Here is a 9843-nt window from a genome sequence, read left to right as displayed (position 1 = left end):
ATCTAAAGCTTTGCAGTGCTGTATTCAGAGCCCCAGCACAGCCGCGTGCTAAGCACCAGTGGTGAACCTAAAGCCAGCAAAGGGGGAGGGGAGAAGGGGAGGGGAGGAGGGGAGGGAGAAACTGACAGAGAGGGAGGGAGGCAGATTGAGAGAGAGAGAGAGAGAGAGAGAGAGAGAGAGAGAGAGAGAAAGCGTGAGAGGGAGCGTGAGCGCGCGCAAGCTAGCGAGCAAACCAGAGAGACAGACCGAGAGAGGGACCGGGAGAGAGACCGAGAGAGAGAAGAAGAAGCCACAAGCCGAGCTCTGTCAGGGCTCAACCTCCAACTTGTTTCAGTTCATTCATCCTTCTCTCGTCTCCGCTCAGACTGTAGAGCTCGGTAAGAAACATTGATGTTCCTTCTTCCCCCTCCCCCAAGCTCAGGTCTCCTTTAGCGATAGCATCTCTCCCCCGTACTGAGAGTCTCCTTGGGTTGGCCGGGAGGCGAGGCATGCTCTGCAGCTGTGATGCTATCCTGGGTTCCCCAGTGGGGCTGGTGGAAGCCCAGAGGCGGCATCTGAGCAGGGAGACACTGGGGTAAAACCCGATTTGAGGAAGGGGGGTTGCGATGTGGTATACGCGTGATTTGCTTCATTGTCAGTGAATTGTTTTGTTCCTCTTTGGAAGCAGGTCAGCATTGACCTTGCAAATTGCTTGGGGGCCCCAGCAGCTGCTGCAGAAAGCCACGGAGTGGCCCCTAGCCAAAGCAGACAGCACTGTCATGACCCCCCAGACAGCTCTAGGCACCAGGGATGGAGTAATGGCTGGAGCTTTCTCCCTTCTTTAACTCTTTCTCCGCAGCTGCTTCTCACTGCTGGAAATAAGAAAGAAGGAGGGTACCTTGCAGCCTCTTTCCCCATCTCCCCATTACCTCCCCCACATGCAAGTGAGTAGAAAGTTGTAAATAACTGCTTCCTTTAAAGCAGATTGAGCCCTCCCCCCTTCCTTTGAGGGGCTCACTGTGGGGTTGGGCCTGACTTCCTCCACAAACTTGGGAGGTTTGCCTTGTTTCCCTGCGAGAAGCTCCATTGCTTGCCCACCCTCAATTCCAGGTAATTGAGCTGACATCCTAGATCAGAGATTGAGATACCCCACCCCATCTCACTCATAGGCATCATATTAAGTCCAGCTGTGTCCTTGGAAGGCTGGAAACACCTGATGGTTTGTCTGGAACTGGCCTCCCAGTTTGTTGCTCCTCTGACTGTGGCTGTGGCTGCGGGTGGCATGGGCAAGAGGACTGGGGGAAGGGTGGCTGTTGGATTTATGAAAAGCAGGGTGATGAGGTAGGATTACTAGCATGAGTAGTTTGGTTTATTGAGAGTCAGCAAGTTCTGGTTGTCTGGAGCTATGCAAAGACTGAGGCTCTTGTAGTATAGCCCTTCTGAACTGGTAGGGGAAGGGATCTAATTGTTTGATGGGAGCTTTCTAAGTGAGTGACACTGCTGTGCCAGTGGTAGTAATTATGACATCCCTAATACTAATTGCTAGAGTTATTGAGTATGTAGTATATTTTGGATTCTGGGCTGAGTGTTTAGTGTGTATTACTTCATTAAATTATTGTAGCAGAATAGTGCATTGAATAACAGACACTATTATTATCTTTGGTTTACTGACAAAACTGAGGCACAGAGAGGTTAAGTAACTTATCCAAGATTACAGAGCAATTAAATGTCCCAGTTGGAAATTAAACTGGCATCCTGGTTCCAGAATCCATGGTCTTAACCATGAAGCACTACTGCCTTCTTGGGGAGGATTTTGCACCTTTGTCTGTTAGGCAAGTGTAGATACAGTATGTACAGTGTGGCTTGGCAAGGTTTTTTGGAAAGTAGTGGCCTGGCTTTTGTGTAGAGTAACAGGAACTTAGCCTGGAGCCAGGCTTCACCTGGATTTCCGGAAGGGGCTGCCCAAAAGACTTTCATTGGTCAGCTTGCTTTCCTTGAAAATCGTACTTCGCTTTTTATAGCCTCATCCACCCAACATGCTCCAAACTGCACCTTTTAAAAACAGACCTTATTCTTATTTCCTGAGCATTTGGAGTTATTCTGTGCCGAAAATTTTAGAATACTAAAACCTTGGAAGTGGAAGGAGCCCAAAAGGTCATTCATTAAGCTTTATTTCTCTACTCAGTTCTTGAATTTATCCTAAGCATGCAATTTGTTGACTGATTTCTATTTGAACTCCCTGCAGTGATAGAGAGCTCATTAGGTGGCTGTTTGTGTCATTGAGCAACTCTGATTGTCAGAAAGTATTCCCTGTTATAAGCCAAAGTCTGTTTTCCCAGTAACTTACATTCATTGGTTCTTTGGGACTATCTGGAACAAATTTGCTTTTTCTCAATAATAGTTCTTCAGTTAGTTGGAGACAGCAATCATGCCTCCCTCTTAACCCTTGGATCCAATAAGACCACAGAGTAAAGGATTATCATTTACTTCATGCTGGAAATTAGACTATTCTTAATATGGCCTAATAGCCCACTTGTTTGTTAGCCACAAATTGACCCTACAGAGTTTTCTAGAGCAGCCCTGATAGTGTATATTCTCTTCCTTGGATGAGCTTACTATCTGGTGTCAACTGGACTGATGGGAGCAAGGAAGGTCGCTTTCATATTCCTAAAAACCAGAAATTGGTTAGTACTAGTCCTTCTAAAGCCCCCAGAATGTCTATATGGCATCCAGACAATAGGCATGTGGGACGATTTGAGTGGCAGGAATTTTCATAAAGAAAATTATGAAATTTTCTAATTTTGTAAAGAAAAGTACCACATTTGAAATAGTGGTAGTTCAAGGTTCATACATATACAGAAGGTAGAAGAATAAACTGTTTTATCAGAAAACACCTCAGGAATAATTACATCACTGAGGGGATACAATACAGTGGGACTGGGTGGAAAGGGGTGAGTATGTGGTTGCTAGAATGGAACACTGACTTGGCCGTTAGCAAATTTGGGTTCCATTCCTAGCTCTGATGATTTGCCAATTATCTTGGACATATGACTTCCCCTCCATGTGCCTCAGTTTTTCCATCTATAAGATGTTCAGATGGACTGTATCTCTGAGGGTCTTTCAACTCTGAAGTTCTCTATCTGAAGTAAATTATAAGATTTCAGAGTTATGAGAGGCTTCAGAAATCGTTAGGCCGGTGCTTCTCAAACTTTAATGTGTAAAAATACCTCCTGGGAATCTTGTTAAAATGCGAATTGTGATTCAGAGAGTCTATGGCAGGGGCTTGGATTTTGCATTTTAACAAGCTATTAGGTGATCCTGAAACTGCTGTTCCGATGACCACACTTCAAGTAGCAAAGCTCTAGTACAGTACTGGTCAGACTCCCCTAGTGAAGGAAAATGTTTGTTGTTGTTGTTTGTTTTTTTCCATCACAGAAGACTGTTAATTTAGTAAAATCAATTAACCATGAATTACTAGAAAATGAAAGAAAAGACATACAAAAGATAAGCCCACATTTGTATTATTAGATTCTACAGCCATAAAATGATTTTTTCAAATTGCTGTAACATTTTCTAAGTGCTTACTCTTGACTTCTGTACTTTGGTCCTTACTGCCTGGTAATAAAATTCACAGACAGGCACTGACTGGCGGGCTACATTTTGAGTGCACTGGTCTAGGCTACCTGCCCATCTAATTTAAGAGGCCCAAATTAGACCCAGCTTTAATTTCTAAATCACCTGTCATGATCTTTTACCCTACAGTTAAATATCTCCTTTAATGAAGAATTTAACATTTACACAAAGTTGTATTGTTCATGTGTTGTGACAGATAAAATGTTTGTTTTTTCTTAAAACTCTTAATTTCCTTAGAGTTTCTACAAATTACACTTCCAGTTATATATTCCAAGTGGGCGAAGAGCTGTATCAGTTCAGTTTATTATACCGTTAGCCATTAGCCTAGTATATGACATAGAGTAGGTGCTTAACAGATGTTTTTTAAATAAATGAATGAACCATTTGACATTAGTTGTGGGGCCATACATTCAATAAAGGAAAGGTAATTTGGGCTTTCTTCTGCATTGGGGAAACAGGATTCCTCCCATTTTAAAAATTTCTTACAGTGGATAGAAAGCCAACTTGACTACTTCAGAGGGTTACTTGGTATCTCAATTTTATTTTGAAGGGATTGCTGGAGTGGGCCATTATAAGGCTGTTGGTCTTTATTCTAGAAAGAGTGGGACCGATTAAAGGGCTTTGAGCAGGATAACTGACATGGCTTAAATGGAATCTATTCAGTATAAGGTTACTAAGTGCCTATGATGAACCAAAGATAATGTGGGAGATACAGTATTATTTAAGAATAGCCTCTGCCCTCCAAGATGACACAGTCAAGTAGGAAAGAGAAGAAATAGACAAACAACTATAGTATTAGGAGATGAGATCTACACCCATAAAAGAGAAGCAAAGGGCTTTAAGGAGATCAAAGACACCTTCCTGGAAGTGGCATTTGAAATGAGCTTTGAAGATTAGACAAACTTTGAGTATGCAGAATTAGGGGATGGGAAAGGTATTCCATTCAGAGGCTAGCTGTGTTGGAGTAAAGTGTATGCAGAAATACTTATGTGAGATGTGTTTGGCAAGATAGGTGGAGGGCTTGACTGTAAATCATACTGAATGCTAGATGGGAAAATTAGGACTTTATATGCAAAGGAGATGCAACTCCCTCATTTTATGGATGAGCAAATCCATCTTGACAGGGTGAGTGACTTGATTTGCCTGAGGCCACACAGGTAGTAATACTGTTGTAGCCCAGTAAAAGGTACTGAGCACATTTGAAAATACGGGATTGGATCTCTGGAAAGAAGTCAATTGGAGAGAGTGATTGGACACTCATTGCCTCTCAATACTTGAAATAGAATAAAAGAGATTCAGGGGTGGTACTTTGAATAATGCTTTTGTTTTTAGGATATGGGGGAAAACGATGAACCTTATGTGAAGGCTACAAAGGAGAAAAAGTCGGGGATATGGAAGGAAAATTAGAAGAGTACAGTGTTATGAAGGTGCCAAGAGAGGAGAGGCAACTTCTAATTTATTTATTGCATGCATACCATTTACTAGGCATGGAAAATATAATGGTGAGCAAAACAGACAAAGTTGTTGCCATCCTGGGCTCATGGTTGAGATGGTGAGATAGACATTATTCGACAAACCACCGAACTATGTAGTCATAAATTGTGATTCATATGTAGAGGAAAATGTACCGCTTTAAGAAGAAAGGTGTGGTCACCATTATCAAACTTCACAGCAGAGTTGAGTAGTGATAGATGATATCTGGTTTATAACAGTCCTTCCCGCTCTGATGGCCACAGTGCTTTACCAACACTTCAGCTGGATGATGCATACCCATTTTGCAAATGTTTGGCAGATGACTGTGCTGCAATAGCAAGGGAAGGCAAGGGTCCCTCTAGGCTCATGTCCACAGGAGCAGTGACTTACTTAAAAACTAGGTTATATGTCATGTAGCTTAACTGAAACTCACAAAGACCCAGTGCCTTTCCCAGGTCCTCCAACTCTCTCAATTCAGCAATTTATAGGAAGAGGCACTTGATAAAAAATATGAAGAATTTGATATTAAAAATCCCTCTTAAAATGGGATTTCTGATAGCCTAGTCCTGACTTGGATACTCGGTTTGTTGTGACATATCACTTGTCTTGTTTGAGCCTGTTTCCATAACTGTAAAATAAGGTGGGGGGAGGTTTGGAAAAGGGTTTTGAATAGGTTGACTGACATGAATCCATTAAGATATTTAGAAAGACGCTCCAAGCTGTAAGGTTCTATAGTTCATGTTCTGCTCTATACTGTGTTATCATGGTTCTGTGTAGGTAGCTTAGGTTTGGTCACTTATATAAGCAACACTAATAACTTTATACAGAATTCTGAAGGTTGATAATTTTGGTGGAAGTATTCACAGACTTTGGAAGAGGTCATTGAAACGCACCTTCCTTGTTTTATTCCTGAGGTGACTGAAATTGTGACTGTCCTGAGAGTTAAGGAAAGAACTGACTATATTGTAAAATATATCGTAAAGTTGGATATTAGGTGATATTTCTATTACTGCTGGTTTGAAATAAACTAAAGTTACTGAGAATAAGATGGGGCATAATACTGTTAAATACACGCAAGGTGATTATCTCATTCTGAAATGTAATGGTCCAGGTAGTCTCTTCCTGGGGGGAAGATATATGTGAAGGGAAATACTAGTTGGTAATATAAAAGCATTTTTATACTTAAAAGCATGATTTTAAACATATTGATGTCTACACAAAATATGTCTCCTGAATATACACAGAAGGAGGAATAAAAATCTCCAGGACGTATATTTTGAAGGGTACTTTTCTCTTTAAAAACTGATGTCTTAAAAAACACAAGTATTATATATATTTTTTAAGGGAAGGGGAGGTGGATGGAGATGGAATTATGTAAGTGACCATAGCATAAAATAACTTTTCAAAATAGTAAAAGAGGAGCTCAAAAATGGCAGAGCCCTTAACAATCATGTAATGGCAGTCTTATCACCCGGTACATATGGTCATCTGTTTTCAGTGTGAATGGTTTCAGGAAAGGTTGCTTAACACCACCAGATAATAGACAGCTTGGTTGTTAGCAAGTTATTCATCATACTGACCTGCAATCTATCTTCTGAATTCAACCTATTGGTCTTGCACCTTTGGAGCAACAGCAATACTGTGTAATTGCTGTTCCCCTTCCTTGTAATGGCCATTCAAATGTTTAACCATGATTGTTCTTCTCATCTTTTCTTCAGTCTATATATTGCTAGTTCTTGAGCTTATGTGATACATATTTTGAGAAACTTCCACAGTAGACACTTCTGTCTTCAGTATCCCTCTTAATATATGATGTCCAAAACGGGACCCAGTACTTTAAGCATGGATGGCTAGCACTTCCATTTAAAGAATTGTGTATATTTTCTAATATACCTTAAGATTGTAATATCTACCATTACATTGTTTTTTCCTGATTATAAAAGTAAAACAACTGCATTACAGAAAATTTTGAAAATGAAGAGACATTTAAAAAAAAAAAATCACCTCTAAATCCCTAGTCCAGAGACACCTTGCTGTATTTCCTTTCAGATGTGTTTCTGTGTTTATATAATCGGGATCACATCTTATATGTACTAGTTTTGATCTGGCTTTTTCATTGGTATTGTATAGTGACCATTTCCCCGCATCGTTCAGCAGCCTTCAGACAATTTTTAACAGCTGCATACTTTTCAGTTTTCAATTTCTACCATAATTGTATGGCAGATCACATATTGATCATTTAAATTATTTTTGCTTCTTTGAACCTTACCTTTTTTAGGTCTTTATTCAAATGTCACATTTGAATTCTAAATGATCTCACATAAAAATGCAAACCCATCTTTTCCAACACTCACTCTTCCCCTTTCTTGCTTTACTTTTTTAAACCTTTGGTTTGTGTCATCACCTAATAGACTAGATACATTACATCTATTGTCTGGATTCCTGTTTTAGGGTGTAAGTCCCTCAAGCACGGGGATTTTTTCTCCATTTTGTTCACTCTTATATCCCCTATAACCTACAATAAGGTCTGACATACTGTAGATACTTACTAAATATTTGTTGAATGAATTATTAAGATGAGTTTTTATGAAAGACATTACTGGGCCTGAAGATACTAACGTTTTAAAGGCTCTTGATATATATGTGAAGGTGTTCCACTATACTGTATAAGATTGTTGATTACTGCTCATACACCTATGACAGTGCTGGCTATTGTCATTCTTTTAAAATTTTTACCGATCTGATAGGGGCAAAATGGTACCTTACTGTTTTAATATGTGTTTCTTTGATTATAATGAGATTGAATACATTTTTATATTTCTTGATTAATTTTGTTTCCTTTCTATAAACATCTATTTATGATCTTTGTACATGTTCCATTAAGAACTTACATTTTTTAAAATTTGTATGGGCAATGTATATTTAGTTGACCCATTAGACCTTTTTCTGTCAAATGTAGGGAAAATATTCTCCCACTTACATTTTAAATATTTACATTTAAAAGTTTACATTTTAAATTGACTTTTATGCATAGTAATCTTAATTTTATGTAATTATATTTATCTTTTCATTTGTAATTTCCTCTGATGAATTCGTGTTTAAGAATTTCTTCCTCATTCAAAATTGGGTAAGTGCTTAAATGAATTTTGTTTTAGTTTTTATTGCTTATGTTTAATCCCTCTGGAATTTATTTTGCTGTGTAGTGTGAGGTAATTTTCTAAATTGTTTTCCCTGCCAATTGTTTCATAGCACCAAACACTGAATAATTCATTCATTCCCACTGTTCTGTAACATATACAAATTGTAATATATAATAGATTCTGTTTGGAATTTATCTATTCTTCATTTCTTTTAGTCTGTCTCCTCTTGTCCTAGTTATAAAGTTTAAATATTATTGTAGCTTTAAAATAATTGTTATTACCTCAGCTCTTCTACTTACTAGCTGTGTAGTCGCTCTAAGCCTAAATTTATCTGTATAGAATGGGTAGCAGTAACATTTATTTTATGCCCTTAATTTTGTGAAGGGGATCTTTCTACCATTATTTCTGCTAATTGATTATGCAGAAAATTAGTATTTATGATTTTAACTTCTATTTTTATCACTTTGCTGAAATTTATTATTATAAATTTATAGTTTACAAGTTATTTTCTTGTTTTTTTTTTTTTTCCCTTTTTTTATTTTGGAAATTTAAGGGAAACTCAGAGAATCTTTCAAAACAATGAACAAGTAACCACGTATATACTACTCAGGGAACAACTGTTAGCATTTTGTCGTTTTGGCTTTTGATATGTTTTAATAAAATAAATAAAACATTATATATAAACTTTAACTTCCTTTGTGTCTAGCCCCCGTTTCATTCCTTCCCACATCCCTCCAAACATGACACTCAGGGCCACTCACATTTGCTTAATTTTCTATTCAGTTGCTTCTTCTTACTGATTCGTAAGACTTATTTATATATTCTGGATACTAATTATTTGTGATATATATAGCATATATCTGCTTCTATAATGTTACCTCGCTTTCTATTTTGTTTATGGGGTCCTTTATCATTACAGAAGTTTTAAATTTTCATGTCAGGTTTATCAATCTTTTCCTCCATGAATTGTGCTTTTTGTATCATGCTTTAAGAGATATTCCTGATGCTATGATCATAAAAAGTGTTCTCCAAAATTTTGTTGAAGAGTTCAAGAAATTTTCTTTACACTTAGTTCTTTAATCCATCTGGATTTTATTCTTGTATTCGATGTAAAATATTAAGCAGGTTTTTTTCCATGTAAAATACTATTTGTTTTAAGTATCATTTATACACAACTAGTTTAGAACGCAAACTCCACCACATTGCTTAATTTTTATACATGTGTGAGTCTATTTCTAGGCTATTGTTTCATTAATCTATTTGTCTACACTTGTGTTGTTTTACTTACAAATGCTTGATAGCGAATTTGATATTTGTAAAGTCAGTTACTGTTCACTGCCTTCATCCACACTCACACCACTTTTCTTGTTTTTTCTGGATTATCTTATTTTTGGTCCTTTCCTCACTTACCTTAATTTTAAAATGAAATTATCAAATTACAAGAAAATAATGTTTGTTTTTCTTGAAATTATATTGAATCTGTAGAATGATTTGAAGAAGAATTGACATCCTTTTGACAGAGATTTCCTATTCATGAATATGTTATATCTTGGCATTTATTCAGGACTTTTTGCAACCTTTGATGAAGGTTGGTAAATTTATTGATAATATTCTTTTT

At 37.7% G+C, this 9843-nt stretch overlaps 1 protein-coding gene across 3 annotated transcripts in view; it reads left to right on the top strand.

Moving 5' to 3' along the window:
* The first annotated feature begins 215 nt into the window (after positions 1–215).
* Positions 216–9843, top strand: part of GABRA3 (gamma-aminobutyric acid type A receptor subunit alpha3) — a 267252-nt gene continuing 257624 nt past the window's right edge. For all 3 annotated transcript variants that reach the window (XR_009214353.1, XM_032757751.2, XM_058441782.1), the window contains exon 1: positions 216–377. The gene's annotated coding sequence lies outside the window, so the exon portion shown is untranslated. The remainder of the gene's footprint in view (positions 378–9843) is intronic.

The sequence above is a fragment of the Hylobates moloch genome, unplaced genomic scaffold, assembly GCF_009828535.3.
Source record: "Hylobates moloch isolate HMO894 unplaced genomic scaffold, HMol_V3 SCAFFOLD_7, whole genome shotgun sequence".
NCBI classification, from domain to species: Eukaryota; Metazoa; Chordata; class Mammalia; order Primates; family Hylobatidae; genus Hylobates; species Hylobates moloch.
Note: the sequence above shows the minus strand (reverse complement) of the source record. Positions and strands in the feature narration are given on the sequence as shown.